General features: G+C 33.1%; 1 long non-coding RNA gene across 28 annotated transcripts in view; it reads right to left on the bottom strand.

Annotated features, from left to right (window-relative positions):
* LOC102144663 (uncharacterized) overlaps nt 1-19,593 on the bottom strand; it is a 432,084-nt gene that overhangs the window by 111,175 nt on the left and 301,316 nt on the right. For 21 of the 28 annotated variants that reach the window (XR_010579964.2, XR_010579974.2, XR_010579977.2 and 18 more), the window contains one exon: nt 5,074-5,603. The exons of 3 other annotated variants lie outside the window; for them this stretch is intronic. This is a non-coding gene — a long non-coding RNA (uncharacterized lncRNA). The remainder of the gene's footprint in view (nt 1-5,073; nt 5,604-19,593) is intronic. 4 more of the 28 variants (XR_012420958.1, XR_010579976.2, XR_012420957.1 and 1 more) reach the window with 2 other exon arrangements.

Genomic DNA, 19,593 nt, shown 5'->3' with positions numbered 1-19,593 from the left:
TTTTTAACTTTTCTCAGTATTTTACAAGTAATATTACAAAACACTAGTTATAAAGGAAAGACCCTACCAGAAATGGAAAAAAAAAAAAAAATGTAGTTTTTGAAATAATGGTTTAAAATGGAATTAGTTTCTTACTTTCAAGTTTCCACTACTTCTTAAAGTCTTACACTTCTGGAAAAAGTAGACTTAGTACATAATCTATTTTTTTTCTCAGACTTGCATTTTAGAGATCAAAAATAATTTTGCCATATTAAACATTGTTTTTTGCAAGAATTAGAGAAAGATAAACCTGAAAGACAATATACAAATATAGAAAAAAATGCTACATATTATAAAATTTGTGTATATAAATGTAAAAATACATTAGTTGAATATTTAGAGTCTGTATCCATTAAATGAAAAAGCAGTATTTTTTAAATCTAATAACACTTTTTTGTTGCCCACTTTATGACCTTTAACCAATTTGAGTTCCAGCTTTCCAACTTTAGAACAGGCTTTTGGCAGTAGTAGAAGGCAGTCAAATTCCTAGGCAGGCAGGGACTGGTCCTCAGTGAAACTCGACTTTCAATCAAAGAACAGTGTAAGGCCTGAAAACTGAGCTGCCAGTTCTGGATAAAATCCATGGACCAGAGTAAGGACTCCCACTCCTGTTTGAAGTGCGTCCTCTCAACTGGTCCTTACCTTTCACCTATTTTACATATACTGATCTTTCTGTGATTGGCTACCAGTTGAATCTTCATTTGCATAGAGTGAAACGTCACTCCTGTACCTGATTGATTGTGGGTCAAGCCTTTGTTTTGGCCTCTAATTGGTTCTTTCCATTATTGTGACTCTTTCTGAATGGTGCTTTTCCCAAAATGGCCCACAGGCCACTCAGGGCACTCCTCCTCATTCTCAGTCCATAAAAGCCCTGAAATTAGTCCTCCAGACAGCAACCGTCCTTTGGGTACCCAGTTTCTGTTGAGAGCTTTTCTGTCACTTAACATATCCTGCTCTGCCTTACTCACTCTCCAGTATCCATGTGTCTTATTCTTCCTGGTCCTGGGACAAGAACTTGGAACTTGCTAAACTGCAAGAGTACAGGAACTGAAACCCTCCAGCTCACTGAGCTGTGGGCAGTGGGAATACAACAGTTATAACACTTCCTCCAGCTTACCAAACAATGGGAGTGAAGAAGCTGCTGGGCACCACTCTCACCTGCTTGTTGAACGGTGAAAGTAGAGAAGCCACATTTTGATAATGTGAAAATAAAAATGTTTTGAAGAGGGAATAATTTTTTTAAAATTGTATTTCACTGAGCTCTATAATTTTAATCTTTCACTCTACAAATATTTAAGAAGAGATGATTGATATCATGCATAGATGGAATCCAAGATAATTGATCTCACAGAAGAGCAGAATGGTAGTTGCCAGGCATGGAATGATGGTGGTAGGGGGATCTGAAGAGATGTTGGTCAAAGGCTACAAAATTTCAGTTAGTTAGGAAGAATAAGTTCAAGAGATCCATTGCACAATGTGGTAATATAGTTATTAACAATATATTGTATTCTTGAAAAGCAGTGCCTGTTAAATGTTCTCAGCACAAAAATGGTAACTGTGTGAGATAGTATGTACATTAATTAGCTAGATTTAGCCATTCTACTATATAAATATACTTAAAACATCATGTTGTATACTATATACACAATTTTATGACAATTTATAAGTAAATAAATGCAAACATTAAGACAATAATATATATTAAATGTTGAAATTATGTGATGAAAAGCATAGTCATTTCTCCCAAGTGTTTCACTCTCTAATTAGAATGAACTACCAGAGATCTTTGCAGAAACAATTACAAGGCATGTGTGCAATGCTAATTTGTGTACTTGTACAATGTGCAATGTTGTAAGAAATTTTACTTCCACAAATGTTATAAAAATTCCAATATATTTGTATCATTTTCTAAAAGTTGTTTATTGTCTTTAAGAAAATAATGAGAAAAATTATTTTTATACTTATTCACATATTTACTAGTTCTGGTGTCTTTTTTGGGTTGGTCTAATTTTCCTTATGTTATTTTCCTTCTCTAAAGAACATCCTTTAACAATTTTATTTTTCTGTATTGCAAGTCTACTCATGACAAATTCTTTCAGCACAAAAAATAAAAATAACAAAAGGAACAAAATAATAATGAATGTATAATCAATCTTACCATTTTAACTACTCATAGTAAGACTTTTTGTCATGGTGATAAAAAGCACATTTGAGATCTGCCCTTTTAACAAATATTTTTAAGTGTACAGTAACATATTGTTAATTATAAGCAATTTTATAATAATGTGGTACAGTAGATCTGTAGAACTTTTTCATCTTTCGTGACTAAAACTCTCTATCCATTGAACAGCAGCTACACATTTCCTCCTCCATCTCCCAGCCAGTGGCAACTAATATTCGACTTTCTGTGTGTCTATGTAGCTGAATGATTTTAGATACCTCAATAAGTAGAATCCTGCAGAATTTGTTCTTCCACACGTAGCTTATTTCATTTAACATAATGTCCTTAAGGGTCTTCAATGATACAGCATATAACAGGATTCCTTGTTTTTTAAGTCAAATAATATTCTATTGTATGTAGATGCCACACTTTCCAAAACCATTCAGCCATTGATGAATATTTGTGTTGTTTTAACCTTTTGGATATTGTGAATAATGCTGCAATGAATGTGGGAGAGCAAATACTTCTTAATGACACTGGCTTCAATTCTTTTGGATAAATATTCAGAAGTGGGATTGCTGGATCATATGGTAGTTTATTTTTAACTTTTTGAGGAACCTTTGTACTGTTTTCCACAAAAGCTGCACCATTTTACATTATCCCCAATAGCACATAAGGGTTTTTATTTCTCTATATCCTCGCCAACACTTACTTCATTTTTTAAATAACAGCCATCTGGCCATCTGGCCATGCTAATAGATGTGAGATGATACCTCATCGTGGTTTTGATTTGCATTCTCCCGATGAGTTATGTTGGGCATATTTTTCATATACCTACTGGCCATTCATATGTCTTTTTTGCAGAAATGTCTGTTTAAATATTTTGTCCATATTTAAATCAGGCAATTTGTTTTTTGGCCTTTTTTTCCTATTAAGTTGTAGAAATTCCTTATATGTTTGGGGTATCAAACCCGTATCAAATGGTAGTTCTAAGTTCTTTGAAAAATCTCCTAACTGATTTCCACAGTGGCTGAACTAATTTACATTCTCACCAGCAGTGTATAAGCATTCCCTTTATTCTGCAGCCTCATCAGCATCTGTTGTTTTTTGACATTTTAATAATCGCCATTCTGACTGATGTGAGATGGTATCTCACTGTGGTTTTGATTTGTATTTCTCTAATGATTAGTGATGTTGAGCATTTTTTCATGTTTTTTGGCCATCTGTATGTCTCCTTTTGAGAAGTGTCTTTTCAAGTCCTTTGGACACTATCTAATTTTTTTTTTTCTTAATGAACTATTTAATTTCCTTATAGATTCTAGATATTAGACCTTTGATGTGTAGTTTGTGAATATTTTCTCCCACTTTGTAGGTTGTCTGCTTACTCTGTTGATAGTTTCTTTTGCTGTGCAGAAACTCTTTAGTTTAATTAGGTCCCATATTGTCAATTTTTGTTTTCATTACAATTGTTTTGGGAGAGTCAGTCATAAATTATTTGCCAAAGCCAATGTCCAGAATACTATTTCCCAAGTTTTCTTCTAGGATTTTTATAGTTTTAGGTCTTACATTTAAATCTTTAATCCATCCTGAGTTATTTTTTATATATTGTGAATGGTAGGGGTCCGGTTTCATTCTTCGACATGAGGCTAACCAGTTATCCCAGCATCATTTAGTAAATAGGGAGTCTTTTCTCCATTGCCTGTTTTGTTGATTTTGTTGAAGATCAGATGGTATTCTGTGTGTGCAGCTTTATTTCTGGCTTCTCAATCCCTTTATTGAGTGTATACCCTTAGGAAAATAAATCATTCTACCAAAAAGACATACACACTTATATGTTCATTGCAGCACTATTCACAATAGTAAAGACATGGAATCAAGCTAAGCTCCCATCATGATGTGCTGATAATGTCTCATCACAAAAGAAGAAGAAAAAGAGAGTTCCTTAATTTTGGCTTCATCTTAGGAAAATAAACAATTCGATATAACCCAATGAGGGTTGTATAATTTTTTGATGGCCTGTGACATAAATCCATTATCTGTACTCTTGTATCAATTAATATTTTAAATACAAACAATCAAACTAAATTCTAGGTAACTAGAGCATTTTAAAGAAATGACTTGAGATAATATTGTGTGTTTATAAATCAGAAGAGAAGCTTAACAGTCAGACCCCAGGAAGAGCAGGAGATGGTTTCTGGATATCTATGATATCTCAGGAAATGCTCTTATAATCTATAATTCAGTCTGCTCAATAGAAAGTCTTAACTATTTGATAATTTAAAAGTGATACAGTATTTTATTTTATAATAATTTTGATTATTTTGTGACACAACATGAGTAAAGGAGTGAATCAGCTATAACTAATTTATATTCTTGTCTTACTTAGCTAAAGAGGCAAATTACCAAGATAGCAGTTTGATAGGTTTAGGTTGTCAAGTGAACTTCTTTGTCCACTCTTGAGTGACTAGCTCAGGTGGATGGCACACAAAGGAAGAAGTAGAGATTATACCCCAAAGGAAACACTTGACCTTTAAAAAGTTAGTAGATGTAACTTATTGGGGGGAAAAATGCTCTTAGGTCAAACATGTTTAAGACATACTGGACTGGAGAAGCATGTTTTGTTTTGTTTTGTTTGTTTTAGCAGCATTTTAGAACTTCGTGCATGTTTATTAACATGCCTTCACAACATTGGTTGCTTTGGTTTTCCTTTGGAGTATATTTTGAGAAATGCTCCATTAGAAAAAGCAAACAAACAAAGAAATTAAAGGGTTCCTTTCATAGAGCACTTCTACTTTCACTATAAAATACAACTCCAACTGAAACTCAGATAAAAGGGAGAATCATTTAGGAAACACTTTATTTATTAGAATTACCTGGACAGATTGGTAAGACACAGATTGCTGAACCCTGCTCCCAGAGTGTCTGATTCAGGAGGACTGGTGGTGAGTTCCAAGAATTTGCATCCCTAACAAGTTCCCAGGTGATGCTGATAATGCTCATCCTGGAACCACTTTGGAAAAAGTTCTGTTTTAATAATTGCTGGAATCAGTAAATGAACATAATTGTTTAAATCTTTAAATCTTTTGTATAACACAGATAAGCCTCTGAGGCTTATGATGCAATGGAATTGACTCATTTGCATAATCCTCTAAATTCTGTTTCTGAAAAACTGTATTCACCTGGCCATGCTAAACATATTGAAGATGATATGAACTCCTGGGCCCTCAGCATGCTCTGCTGACGTTAGATGTAACCTCACAGAAACGTCTCATAAAAATGTATTCAGTTTCTGGAATGGGCTACAATTTGGACATGTTCTCCAGTAGAGGAGAGACTCTTGTGTCCTTCAAGAATCCATGCCATCCTGGTATCCCTGGGAATGCCAGCCTCTGGTGTAAGTTTTCTAAAACAAAAACAAAACCAAATGAACAAACAAACCATAAAGGAAAAAAACACAATCGAACTGTCATATTACTTTATGCAGTGCAAAACATATTTTAACTCGTCCATTATAAGTACAGAAAGTAAAAAAATAACACTCAGAAAAGTGATAGATTAAGAGATTGCACTGTGATGTGTAAGCAATCATTTAACTTTCTTGAAACATATTGTATTTATTGATGGTTAAATTGGCATTTCATATTTCTCAAGGATTGGTATGATGTTTCAGCATGTCAGTTTAATTAGATGAAAAAAAGGTACATGCTTACAAGCTGGCCAGATAAAATCCATCAGTCTTACCAATATAGGCAACCACATTAGAGGGAAAAGAGATCACTGTTATGGACTGAATTTTGTCCCTTCAAATTTATAGGTTTAACTCTTTACCCATAAGATGACTATATTTGGAGATAGGGCTTTTCAGTAGGTAATTAAGGTTAAATGTGGTCGTAAGGGCAAGGTTCCAATTCAATAGAACAAGTGTCCTTAAGAATAGGAAGAGACACCAGCAATGCATGTGCACAAAGAAAAAGCAGTATGGTCTGCAAGCCAGAGAGAGAGGATTTTGAAGAAAATAACTCTGTCAGTACTTTGATTTTTAAGCCACCTGTTTATGGAATTTTGTTAGCACAGGCTAATACGCTCTTCTTTTCCTCTTAGTCCTATTCAAAGCTTCATATAAGCATTTGCTAAACACACTCCATTCAGAATTTGATAGTCAAATGAACTTGTGAAACTCTAGGATAAATAACGTCCAAACAATAGTGTTTACTGAAAGGGTTAAATAAAGATTACTGAAAGATTTCTGACACATTATTTGATGCGAATCAAATAATATAAATATTATAAATCTGATGTGAAGGGTATTCAATGCAACATTTTTCAATTTACTAAATATTGTTGATACTATTGCTCTTTTTTCTTTTTTACTGTCTTTTATTTGTTTAAACAATATCTCATGGGAGTAGCATTGGCAAATATTGTTTTACGTAAGTTAATGACATTTCATTATTAGGACTAACGTTTATCTTTCTCATTGACTCAAAATTTAATCTCTTTGTTTTATATTAGAATTTTACATCATCATTTGGGTTATTACTCTGGGTTTCTGCATTAAAGAAATAGCCAATAGGATGTGTTTGTATATATACATTTATGCCTATATATACACACACATACATATTGACGTATTTATATTGACACACACACACACACAGAGACAGAGAGAGAGAGACAGACAGACAGAGAGACAGAGAGAGACAGAGACAGAGATTTATTTTAAAGAATTTGGATGCTGGCAAGCTAGAGACCCAGGGAAAAGTTATTGTTACATTCTCTAGTTTGAAGGCTGTTTGGAAGCATATTCCTTCTTCTTCAAGGGACTTCAGTCCTCTCTCTTAGCCTTTCAATTGATTGAATGGGGTCCATCCACATTGTGGTGAGTAATCAGCTAGGCTGTACTCAAAGTCTACTGATTTAAATGTTAATTACATCATAAAAATTACCTTCATAGCAATATCTAGACTGGTGTTTGACTACTACTGTGTATTATGGCCGAAACAAGTTGACACGTTAAATTAACCATCAGAGTCCCCATAACATTCATCCCTGATTTGCTTTTACCACATTTTACCCATTTAAAAACCAAAGTCCTCACGCCCAATCTTCCTTTTCTTTCCTGATACCTGAGTGACAGATGAGACAAATATATTGGCAGAACTTGTTAAATTCCATGTTAAAAAGCTCTGTCCAGCTGATACGAGTTTACTTACTCTGCTGCTATCAGCAAGTGACACTGGAAAAGTCTGCTTCTTTCCCTGTTTATAGTTTTCTGCAGTTTCTGACTCTGAAATATTAGGGTCACATAACTCATTCTGTGTTCCAATAACATTTTAGGCCTCCATTTACCTCTCACATATTGTTCTGTAACAATTGTTCTTTGCTTTCTGCTTTTCACAAATGGAAAATATCATGAAACCTTTTAAATTTATATCTTCTAATAAGTCTTTTCCAGGCAGAGCCCAAGAATCGGTCATTTTAAATCTTTTTTTTCAGTCCCCTAAAAGAGATATAATGCAGTTTGCTCACTGATGGCTTTAACATTATGGTCTGTTCACTCCATAATTATATTTATAAAATGTATTAAATTATATAAGTAGTCACATTTGATTTATAAACTTTTCTATGCTTAAGTTCCTTTCTCATTGTTGTGCATAATTATCAACTATTCTGAAAACTACATCTCTCCTGTCCTAAGCCTAAGAAATAATTTCATGTTGTATTTTAAGGAGATCAAATCATCTATGAAGAAATACCTTTTCTATCTTCCTCTTTTTCTCTTTCTTTTGTCATAACATTCTTATGCATTGTCTTGGGGAAAAAATGTACTTCTGTTCTTTGAAACTATACCACTTGGCATTCAATAAATATTTGTTGATTGATTTAACAGTTTTTTTTTAAATTTTTAGACGCACTGTTTTATATAAAGTATTTCTAATATATTCTAATGCTTTCTTTTTTTTTTTTTTTTTTTTTTTGAGACAGAGTCTCGCTGTGTCTCCCAGGCTGGAGTGCAGTGGCGTGATCTCGGCTCACTGCAAGCTCCGCCTCCCGGGTTCACGCCATTCTCCCACCTCAGCCTCCCAAGTAGCTGAGACTACAGGCGCCCGCCACCACGCCCGGCTGTTTTTTGTATTTTTAGTAGAGACGGGGTTTCACCATGTTAGCCAGGATAGTCTCGATCTCCTGACCTCGTGATCCACCCGCCTCGGCCTCCCAAAGTGCTGGGATTACAGGCTTGAGCCACCGCGCCCGGCAATGCTTTCTTTTTTAATAAAAAATTTTTATTGTGGTAAAATACACATAACTACTTTTAAATTTATAGTTCAGTAGTATTAAGTGCATTCATATAGTTGTGTAACCATCCCCACCATTCATTTCTAGAACTCTTTTCACCTTGCAAAACTGAAACTATACCCATTGAACACTAACTCCATATTCCACTGTCCCTTCATCTCTGGCAACCACCATTCTACTTTTCTGTGTCTATGAATCTGACTACGCTAGGAGACACACATAAGTGAAATCATAGATATTTGTCTTTTTGTGATTGGCTTATTTCACTTAGTGTAATGTCTTCAAGATTCCATCTATTCATCTATTTGGCAAACTTGTCTCTATTGTATCGCCTACATATTTCATAAATTTGTTTCCTCTTATTCATTCTCTCAACTGTTTTGGCTAAATTTCTCTGTATATTTTATATTGACTCAGTGAAACGGCCTAGTGACAGTTCCTTCATAATATTCTGTTCATTCCTAATCATCACCCACCATTGTCAGAATTAAGTAGTTATTGTGGTTACTACATTATTTTTGTTACTGTATTTCAGATTATAAACCTAACCAAATTACTCTTTGCTTAAAATATTTTACTGTCTTCTGATTATCTATTTTTTTAGACTAGATAAATTTAAAAATGAGTGTATATACATTCTTCTGAGTTCCATTTATTATGTATAAGATGTCTTATTTTTTATCATGGACCCTATGCTTCATTACATTCTTTTTTATATTAGAAATTTTAATTCAACTACTATGCTTCCAAATGTATATCTCATTATAAACAAGTAACTCGAACTTTTTACTCCTTTTCTAAAAAGTTTATTAATTTTGTGAGTCTTAAAAACAGATCTTGATTTACATCCAGATGTCATCATGGTATTACTTTTGTCGACCATTTCTAAGAAGTGTAATGATTCCAGAGTATGCCAACACATAAATAAGAAAACGTTCTTTTTGTCAATTGTAGAAGAAAACCAAGAGTGACACATTAAGTGCTATATACTAAGTACAATGTTCTGGGTACATGTTATGTTTCCTAAATGTAATCTTTATATTAAATTTGCATTAATTTTATACTAGAAATCTTAATTAAATTACTATGCTTCCAACTCTATATCTCATTATAAAGAATTTACTCAAACCTTTTATTATTTTCATGTAAAGATCATTAATTTTGTGAGTCTTGCCTAAAATAAGAGAGGAGAACATAGAACAGAGAGAAGAAGAGAAAAAAGAGAGCAAATAAAAGGAAGAGAATATTGATTATGTTATGTTTATTATGTTTGGGACTTAGTTTTTCAAGATGTGTGAATAAAAGGACAATTGGGTAACCATGAGCCTCTTAGGTCATTTTCTATGATAACTACACATACAATGTTCTGGAAAGAGATAACTCGATAACAACTATTCCACCACTGTATACACCAGTTAATCATATAGTCTTCCCTCAAAGAGGAATTTAGCTTCAACAGGCCTATTATACTTCTTAGGAGAGTCACCCATGCATATCATACATCACCAGGTTGCCTCTCATGGAGCATATTATATATTGCTACAGAACATCTCTAAGCTGAAAGAAGATTTATACAAACACAGCAGTGAGTGACAAGGAATCTAAGTGTATATCAGGGAGCTATTATTTGTATGAGTTTTCAAAACTTAAAATATGTAAGCAGAAGGCAAAATCACCATATTTAGATCTATAGGATATTTTTAATCTTTTAAATTGTATCATTTATGTTCATATGTTTAGGCTTATATGAGAAGAGCTGATAAACCTAAGACAAAACAAAATAAAGCAAACTTAAATAATTGAAATCAGTCAATGATATATTATTTCAACAAATAAAAACATACAAAATATATTCTTGGACCATGGCAAAATTAAAGTAGAAGTTAATAACAGAAAGATACAGAAAAATTGCCAAATATTTGGAGATATAACAGCATACTTTTTTTTTTTTTTTTTTTGAGACGGAGTCTCGCTCTGTCGCCCAGGCTGGAGTGGTGCGATCTCGGCTCACTGCAAGCTCCACCCGCCGGGTTCACGCCATTCTCCGGCCTCAGCCTCCCGAGTAGCTGGGACTACAGGCGCCCACCACCTCGCCTGGCTAGGTTTTTTGTATTTTTTTTTTTTTTTAGTAGAGACGGGGTTTCACCGTGTTAGCCAGGATGGTCTCGAGCTCCTGACCTCGTGATCCGCCCGTCTCGGCCTCCCAAAGTGCTGGGATTACAGGCTTGAGCCACCGCACCCGGCCATACTTTCAAATAACTGATAGGTTAAATAGAAAGTTATAAAGAAATTTATAAACTATTTTAATGGAGAAATGGAAACATCCTAGTGAAAATTTGTGTGGTATCACTAAAACAATGCCAAAAATTTGTGTATCATTATATGTTTATAATGTTATAAGGGGAGAAAAGTCTTCAATTAATGATGTAAGGTTCCACAGTAAAAATAATAAATTGATGTAAGAAAGAGAAAGAAAATAAATATAAAATCAGAAATTAATGAAATAGAAAATGAAGAAAAGATAGAGAAAATATAACAACAGTAGAGTTTTTTTAAGATTAATAAAATTGTAAACCTTTGGGCTGATTTTTCAAAAAAACATAAGAAGGCACACATTACATATATTACTGACATTGGAATGTCAACCCATTAAACAGCTGAGTTGAAATGGACATAATTCTTGTGAGACACGAACTACCAAATCTCACTTACAAAAATAATCGCCTAGTTAGCTCTAAATCTATTACAGAAAATGAGTTTTTATCACATTCTCACAAAGAACAATCAAGACAAAGATGCCTTTCCTAATGAATTCTACCAAATATTTAGTGAAGAAATAATAGAAATTACACAATACTCTTCTAAAAATGAAGATGAGGTGTCACACAACTAATTTTATAACACCAGTGATACATTATAAAAGTAAAAAAAGTATCACATTCATTACATAAACTCAAAATTTTCTAGCCCAATATCAAAAAATTCTAGTAGTAGATATAGTAGCTGATATATCATGACCAAATGGCTCTATCCTACTGTATGTAACATTGGTGAATATTTGAAGATTAATCATTATAAAGGACCATATTTATATTTTGAAGAATAATATGAAATCATTTCAGTAGATGTAGATACAGTATTTTGGAAATTGCAACAACACCTGTGTTAGAAATTGTTGCAACCTAAGAATGGTAGAGAACTTCATTTTGATGAGAAGCATTTATAAAAAAAGTCTAGAGTTAAATTATATTTGTATAGTGAAAGAATGATTTCCATGAAAATTATGAAAAATCAAGAATGTTCACTCTCACTACTTCTATTCAGTGCTTTACAGTGGTATTATTCAGTGCAATAGGGCCAGAAAATATATCAAAGAAATGGATTGGAAAGAAAGAAATAAAACTGACTTCACTCAAAGACAATGTGATCAGTTTTGCAGGTAATATAATGAAATTTTCAAAAGTAAGTGAATTTGAAAAGATCATAGAATATAGGTCAACATACAAAAATAAATTGTACTTCTGTTTTCTGGAAATGAACAACTGTAACTTAAAGTTTACAATTTTTACCTTTAAAATCACATAAAAATATATAATTACTTAACATAAATTTAAAGGAATATGTGCTACATATTTAAATTTCAACCGCAAAATAGAGCTGGCTGCAATGGGGCATTCCTGTAGTCCCAGCTGCTTGGGAAGCTTAGGGGAGAGGATGCCTTGAGCTCAGGAGTTTGAGTTCAGCATTCTGTACAACTTAACAAGATGCTATCTCAAAAAAAGTGTCACAGAGATAAAAACAGACCTAAATATAAGTGATATAATGTGTACATTCTCCAAAAATTAACTTATTTAGCGTACTTACAATCAAAATTCCAGTAAGCAATTTTTGTCAAAATTGACAGGCTGAACCTAAAATTTACATATAAATATAAAGGAGTTAGAATATCTAGAAACAATTTTGAAAAATAGATTTGAGAGATTTGGCATTATCCAAGTTCAACATTTACTTTCTGAAATGAAGAATGTGTGGCATTAGATCAATGATAGACATATAAATCAAAGGAGAAAGATACAAACCCAGAGAGTATGGACAGTCATGTTCTACACCCACATATTTACCTGATTAATCAACTATTTAATATTGTTGTTTTGTTTAATATTTTTATATTTGTTTAATATATTTTATATAATATTTGTGATAATTAATACTCAAACAGGAGTTACTATTGTTTTATTTAATATTACATTTGTTTAAAATATTTTGTATAATATTATTGGTAATAATTAAAACAAAAGCAGGAGATACCAAAAAAAATAATCATACTAGTTTTTATAGATTTATCAGATTTTTTTTGTTATGGATTTGAATTATCTACTATTGTTCATTAATTTTCCACCTGAAGGACTCTTTGTAACATTTATTATAGGTCAGATGTATTAGGAACTTGCTCCTTTAGCTTTTATTGACCTTGGATGTTTTAATTTCTCTTTTATCTTTGAAGAATAGTTTTGCTGGATATTTAGTTATTGAATGACAATACATTTGTTTGTTTGATGAGAAATTGTCTACTAATCTTTCTGAGGATTCTTTGTACCCTATGAGTCTTTTTTACTACTTTCAAGATTATTTTGTCTAGCTTTCAACAGATTGTTTCTGATTATTTTTGGTGTGGATCTCTGACTTTATCTGCTTAGAATTTGTAGAAATTCTTGGATGTGTAGTTGCATATGTTTTATTAAATTTAGGACATTTCAGCCATTTTAAAAGTATTTTTTGACTATTTTTCTTCCTTCCTTTGGGAACTACCATAAGGAGTATGTTGGTATGCTATATGATATCCCATAATTCCCTTAGCCTCTGTTCATTTTTGTCCATTTTTTTTCTTCTATTTTTCAAACTGGTTAATTTCAATAGCTCTCTCTTCAGAAAGTACCCTAATTATTTATTCTGGCTGCACAAATCTACTGTTGCATCTCTTCAGTGAATTTTTATTTTAATATTTGAATTTTCAGCATCAGAATTCTGTTTGGTTCTTCATATAACTTTTAATCTGATTAGTAATCTTTATGTGTTCCTAGACATCATTCTCTTGATTGTCTTTTTTATTCTTTAGTGTTTTCAACATACTGAAACTAGTTAGTCTTTTCTAGGAAGTCCAGTTTCTGTACTTCATCAGAGATAGTTTGAGTTGAAATTTTGAAATGTGAATGATACATACTTTTGTATTTCTCTATATTCTTTATAATATTTGTTGAGAGCTATACATTTGTAATGTTGTAATGTGATAACTCTGTATATAAAATTCTCTCTTCTCCCCAGGTATTGTTGTTGCTTTTTGAGGGACACAGTCATCCATTTGTTTAGCGATTTTTTCCAAACTTCTTTTCCAAGGATTACATTCCTTGTCATATGTTCCATTTTCTCTACAGTCAGCCTGTAACCTGACTGGAATGTCCTTAAGTGCTTGAATGTAGAAGAAATAAAAAGTACTCTGTCTCTTTAAATTATTTCAATGAATGCTGCCCAAGAAGCTCCTTCATAATGTTGAGGTTGAAACAATAGCCAGCCTCTACTCTATGGGGCCAAAGAAGGGCACTTTCTATGTTATGTGAACTGTCAATATTTGGTGAAATTTATCTGCCTCTTGTTTTAAAAAAATCAAGCGCTTCTCTGGATGCTGAAAGTGTTGGCCTAGATTGCAGAGTTCTGAAATAGTCAAATCTGACATTTCTTGTCAGCTCTTCAGTTATTTCAGTGAAGAAACTCATTCCTGATCCTCCTACTCCACCATCTTCCATGATATCACTTGGTCACTTTTTTAAATGATAAATTTACTTTAGGAAATATTCTTCATTATGTTTTTGATTAAATCAAATAATTATGCATTTGTTTATGTTTTCTAAAATCAGACTAATTCATTTTCTCGCCTCTCTGAAATTTATACAAACTCCTACAATGTTCTTGTTTTCACTTCTGATTTTCACCATAAACATGATACTAAACTAATAGAAACTACAAATGTCATAAAATCACTGTTTTTTTTTTCACTCTTAGTATGTTTGATATACTCTTAGATTTTTTTATACACTAATTTCTATTACCACTGAGTAACAAAAAGTGTGAATAAATAAAATAATAATGAATGAATTATTGCTGGATGGATATAAAAAATAAATGAATAAGATTTACTTAGGGACCAAAGGATACATAGAAAAATTAATTATTGACTGGGCACGGTAGCTTACACCTGCAATCCGAGCAATTTGGGAGGCCATTGTGGGTGGATCACCTGAGGTCAGGAGTTTGAGACCAGCCTGGCCAACATGGTGAAATGCTGTCTTTAGTTAAAAAAAAAAAAAAAATACAAAAAATTAGCAGGGTGTGGTGGCACACGCCTGTAGTCCCAGTTACTCGGGAGGCTGAGGAAGGAGAATCGCTTGAACCTGGGAGGTGGAGGTTGCAGTTAGCCGAGATCACACTATCGCACTCCAGCCTGGGTGACAGAGTGAGACTATGTTTCCAAAAAAAAAAAAAAAAAAAAAAGAAGAAGAAGAAGAAAGAAAATAAAAGAATGCATAAAAATAGTAACCAAACCAAACCAATTAAAGTAATGACCTGAAACAGTGCTTCATAAAAGTGATTGGAAAAGGATACTGAGAGGAAATAACCAGTGATGTAGGTGTAAAAACAGGAGGCAATGATGTCTACTAGGAAAATTTAAGTGAGTGCAGTTGGATGAGAGATTCCTGCACTAGTGGTGCTGATCTGTGGCTGAGTGAAGGAACAGTTTTGCAGGGAACAAATGAAGGTTACAACATTGTTCTCCCTATTATGTGAGAGATAAAATATTTCCTACTACTCTTAAACATTTTATAGCTTCAGTGTGAAAAAGAAGATAAGTAATCAGAGCCAGAAGCACTATCAATTCTTACGGTACATGAAGCAAAAAGAAAGATCTATAGAAAATGCATATAGTACTGTGAAAAGCGTAGAAATATAGCTATCTGACTCAAAACTTGGCAATGCAGTTAGAGATCTCATTTCGGAACAAAAGGTATATTGCCCATTTTGAGCTCCCTGCCAAGTTATAAATTTATCTCTTAGGTTACTAGAATTTTTAGCAAACTAACTTTTGTTGTATTTTCATTTGGATTCCTATGATGAGAGTCTATAGAAGAAAATTTCTTCCTCATGTAGGTGAGTATATGCATTTTTATATTTTGATCATTTGTCAGTGGAATGTTAAACTCAAAGTAGCAGCAATTTCAGAGAAAATATTTAAAAGAAAGTTAAGCTAGTGAAGAGAAAGACACACAGACACACATTTTGTATTACAGACATTGTAATAAAGAAATGCTGGAGGGTATGCAAAAATGGTATCAATCCTATCTTATGTGGGTTATCATTTTGAACTTAAGAAAAATTCAGAATGTCTAATCTGTAATTTAAAACTAAATGCAAATATAAGGGTATGAAATTAACCTCTTTATGTCGTTTATGATCTGAGGATGCACTTACTATTAATACTATATTTAATTTAAAACATTATTGAAATGTATATGTGGCAAAAATTTTATCAATCTTACTAGTATATGAGCTGAAACCAAGGAAAAAAATAATATAATGTGATGTAATTAAGGACTAACCATTTGACAAATATGCTGGAGGATCTGCAACTATTAGAGCTGATTATTTCTTTATTCTATGATTTGTTGCAACTCAACACATAAAAATTCTTTTGATAAATCTTTATAGCAAGGATCAAGTTTCTACTTGATTTCCCTACCCACCACATTTAGCATAATGGTATTTAATCATCTTATTGTATATAAGTTTCTCAAGTATTTCAAATTATCAGATAAAAAAGTTCAGTGAAAAAAATCAATATTATTAACATTATGCATATTGTCGATAAAACTATACAATAGCTGTGTCAGATTGTTAATAAGAATATTCAACATCCCGTAAAATGGGATGCAACTTATATTGCTCTGTCTTACAAAATTTCAGTTAAGGAGGAAGTATGAGCCTTGCCACAACATAGTATGGCCTTGTTGGAATGTTCTGATTTCAGATTGTATGGTGGAGAAATGGGATATTAGTCTCTTTGCCCTTTCATACTCCCATTCAGATAATGCATTGTTCATGAATGACAGTTATTTTAGAAAAAGGCAGAAAGAATAAATCCTGAAATTGGCTTTTAAAACTTCCTAAGACAGTATTCGTTAACAGATTATTGTATAATGTAACTGAAATTTGGGGGAGACTATTGTATTTTTCATGACATACTGAAAAAAAACCTGCAGATAAAAATATACTTGTTCTCTTTCAGATTATATGTGCATAATTTTTAAATGTAGATAAATCTAGTGAAAAAATATTAATTCCAACAAACCACCAACACAGGTGCCAGTGTATGCCTCCCCGGGACACAAGGATAGATACATTTAACCCACCATCACTAACACTGAAGCCCGAAGATGGGCCCATCTGGCATTCCAGTCCCCAGTACACATCACCACAGTCTCCACTAATAACCATACCCTAACACCATGAGGAAACCACAGATACCACTGACGTTGTTTATGGCCGGAGAAATCACTGGAGGCTTCACTGTTCCGTGTATCCAGAAGCAAAGCCAAAGGGTTTTACCCAACCAACACCACAGATGCATCTACAGTAAAAAGGACCCCCACCCCCAACAAAAGTAAATTCAAAAACAGGAAGAAACAACTGTTACACCAGTTGTGCAGAGATCAACATAAAGACACAGAAAACATGAAAAAGCAAGGAAATACGACACCTCCAAAGGGACACAGTAATATTCCAGCAATTGATCTTAACCAGAAAGAAATTCCAGTTATCATATTAGTTCATCTTTTATAAGGTTTAAATATATATTAGGTTCTATATAAATTAATTGGTATCATTATATATCTTTTGTTATTAGAGTGATAAAGACATTTTAGTTGTGTTGTTTAATAAAATTAAAGTGATTATGCTCTCTACGTATTTTTTTTGTATTGAATTATCAGCCAAGAACAAACACCAGAGTCAGAAACACACACACAGGTTTACCAAAGAATACTGTCTTCGATCATACTCCTAAATTTTAAAATTATAGTTTTAGTTACTCTTTTTATATAGTCACACATTATCAGAGGCAGCATTATTTTGTTTTGTGCCCTATAAAGTAATAAATTACATCAGACATACAGATGTCTAAATTTGACTTATGTTAGTAATACATCTTAGAAAATATATTCTACATTTTATCTCAGCGATTTTTAAATAATCTAAAAACACTTATACATTCAATTGAATTGAAAAATGAAGTTGTACTTGACAGAAAAGTCTGAATGATCTTTTCTTAGCCCTTGAATTAAAGAAGATTAAACAAAGTTGTAATGAATTATAGCCATGCCTTAGACTTTTTTCCTTTCTGAAAAGTGACCTACTGTTTCCCCCTGGAACTTATTCACAGTTGGCTGAATCTGGGACACTGGGGAGTGCTGGAGGTCAGTGCTGCAGGTTGGTCTCATGGTGCTACTTATATTAATATTGTCTTTAATTAAATACTGTGTGAGATAAATTAAATGGATTTGGTCCAGTCCTCTTTTGGTTATAATACTCGAAGTGATCAACAAAGTTGCATACTCAAATGAAAATTTGAGTTTGGTCGAAAACATATCAGGCTGAAGGATGTTTTTTTAAAGGAACAAGCTTTCTTTCCCTTGCCACAAAAGTAGTAAAACCTACCAAATTCAGTTCTTCCCAGGCAATGCAGTTACCAAATGGACAAGCTTCCATCTGTCCATTGTCCATCCTCTGTTGACCTCCTACCTGCCACCTCTCCATAGGCCCTGGAAAGCATATGGAACTGCTCTAGTTGCTGCATTTTGCGTAAGTAGTGAAGTCCTTTGCCTCTGACCCAGGAATCTTACTTCTTCTGCCCCTAGCTATGAAACTGTAATAGGCTAACTTGGTAGACTGTAAGTATGTCAAAATCCCAGACCTTTTATAGTTCTTGACAGTCTCATAATGGTTTATTTTCCAGTTCCCCCAAAATAATGCCCAAAAGGGGTGACTGTGAAAGAGACACTCCTGCATCCACATACCTTAACAGGACTAAGAACTGAGATTACCTATATCTTCATTACTTTATTATTTTCTCCAGAAAATTTTTTTACTGAGGAAGATACCACTCTAAACCTATCAATAACTTCATTGTATGTGACAGCAGTTTTCCAAAATTGATTTTTTAAAAATAGATCGATCACTTAGCCTTTTTATCTGGGCTCTGATTTACTAAACTGAGTGAAGTATTTGCTTATTAAACACTTCTTTACTTATCCAGATTTCCTCCAAGACCTTAAACTTCTGGTGCCTACCAATCTGAAAAATACTATAAAATTTGCCCAATCATGTTCAGATTTCCTATATGGAAACACCTACCTTAAGCCTCTCAATCCTACAACCAAACACCTCATAAAATTTTCACCTCACCTCTCTCTGTTGGAACACTACTAAGATCCTGTGAAGTGAGTGCTCTTTCTTCATGTAGGAAGTAATAAATATGACTCTGATTTATTAGGTCATGCATACTGTGTGTGCATGGGTGTATATGTGTTTAGGAGTTTGGGGATTAACAGTATATAATGGTGACTTTCAGAGAGCTACAATTTTACTAGACTTAATAACTACTCTATTCTGTATTTTTCCCTAATCTTTCAGAATTTCTGTATGTATTTGATTAAAATGTTTAGTGTTTATAGTTTAAAACTGCTTGAAATATTGCAAAATTGAATTTATCTGTATTGCCAACGTGCAATATGCAAATCTACATTGTTGTAGTTATTAACTGCAACGTAAATAATGTAACAGAGCTGATGCATTATTGAGATAGTGTCAATGAATCAATTGTGTGAAATGGTCATTTGTTGTTTTGTGTGAAATAAGTAGTAAGTACACTGGGAGATTTTCTTTTCTCTCCATTAAGCTGTTACACAATTATGAACTTTAAAAAAGGATTAAACAAACTACTTCTGGATAAAAATACCCTGTCTATTGCATAAAGTTCACTTTGCTTCATG

This window comes from Macaca fascicularis, chromosome 12 (genome assembly GCF_037993035.2).
Source record: "Macaca fascicularis isolate 582-1 chromosome 12, T2T-MFA8v1.1".
NCBI classification, from domain to species: Eukaryota; Metazoa; Chordata; class Mammalia; order Primates; family Cercopithecidae; genus Macaca; species Macaca fascicularis.
The sequence above is the reverse complement of the archived record's forward strand: the minus strand, read 5'-3'. Positions and strand labels throughout refer to the sequence as shown.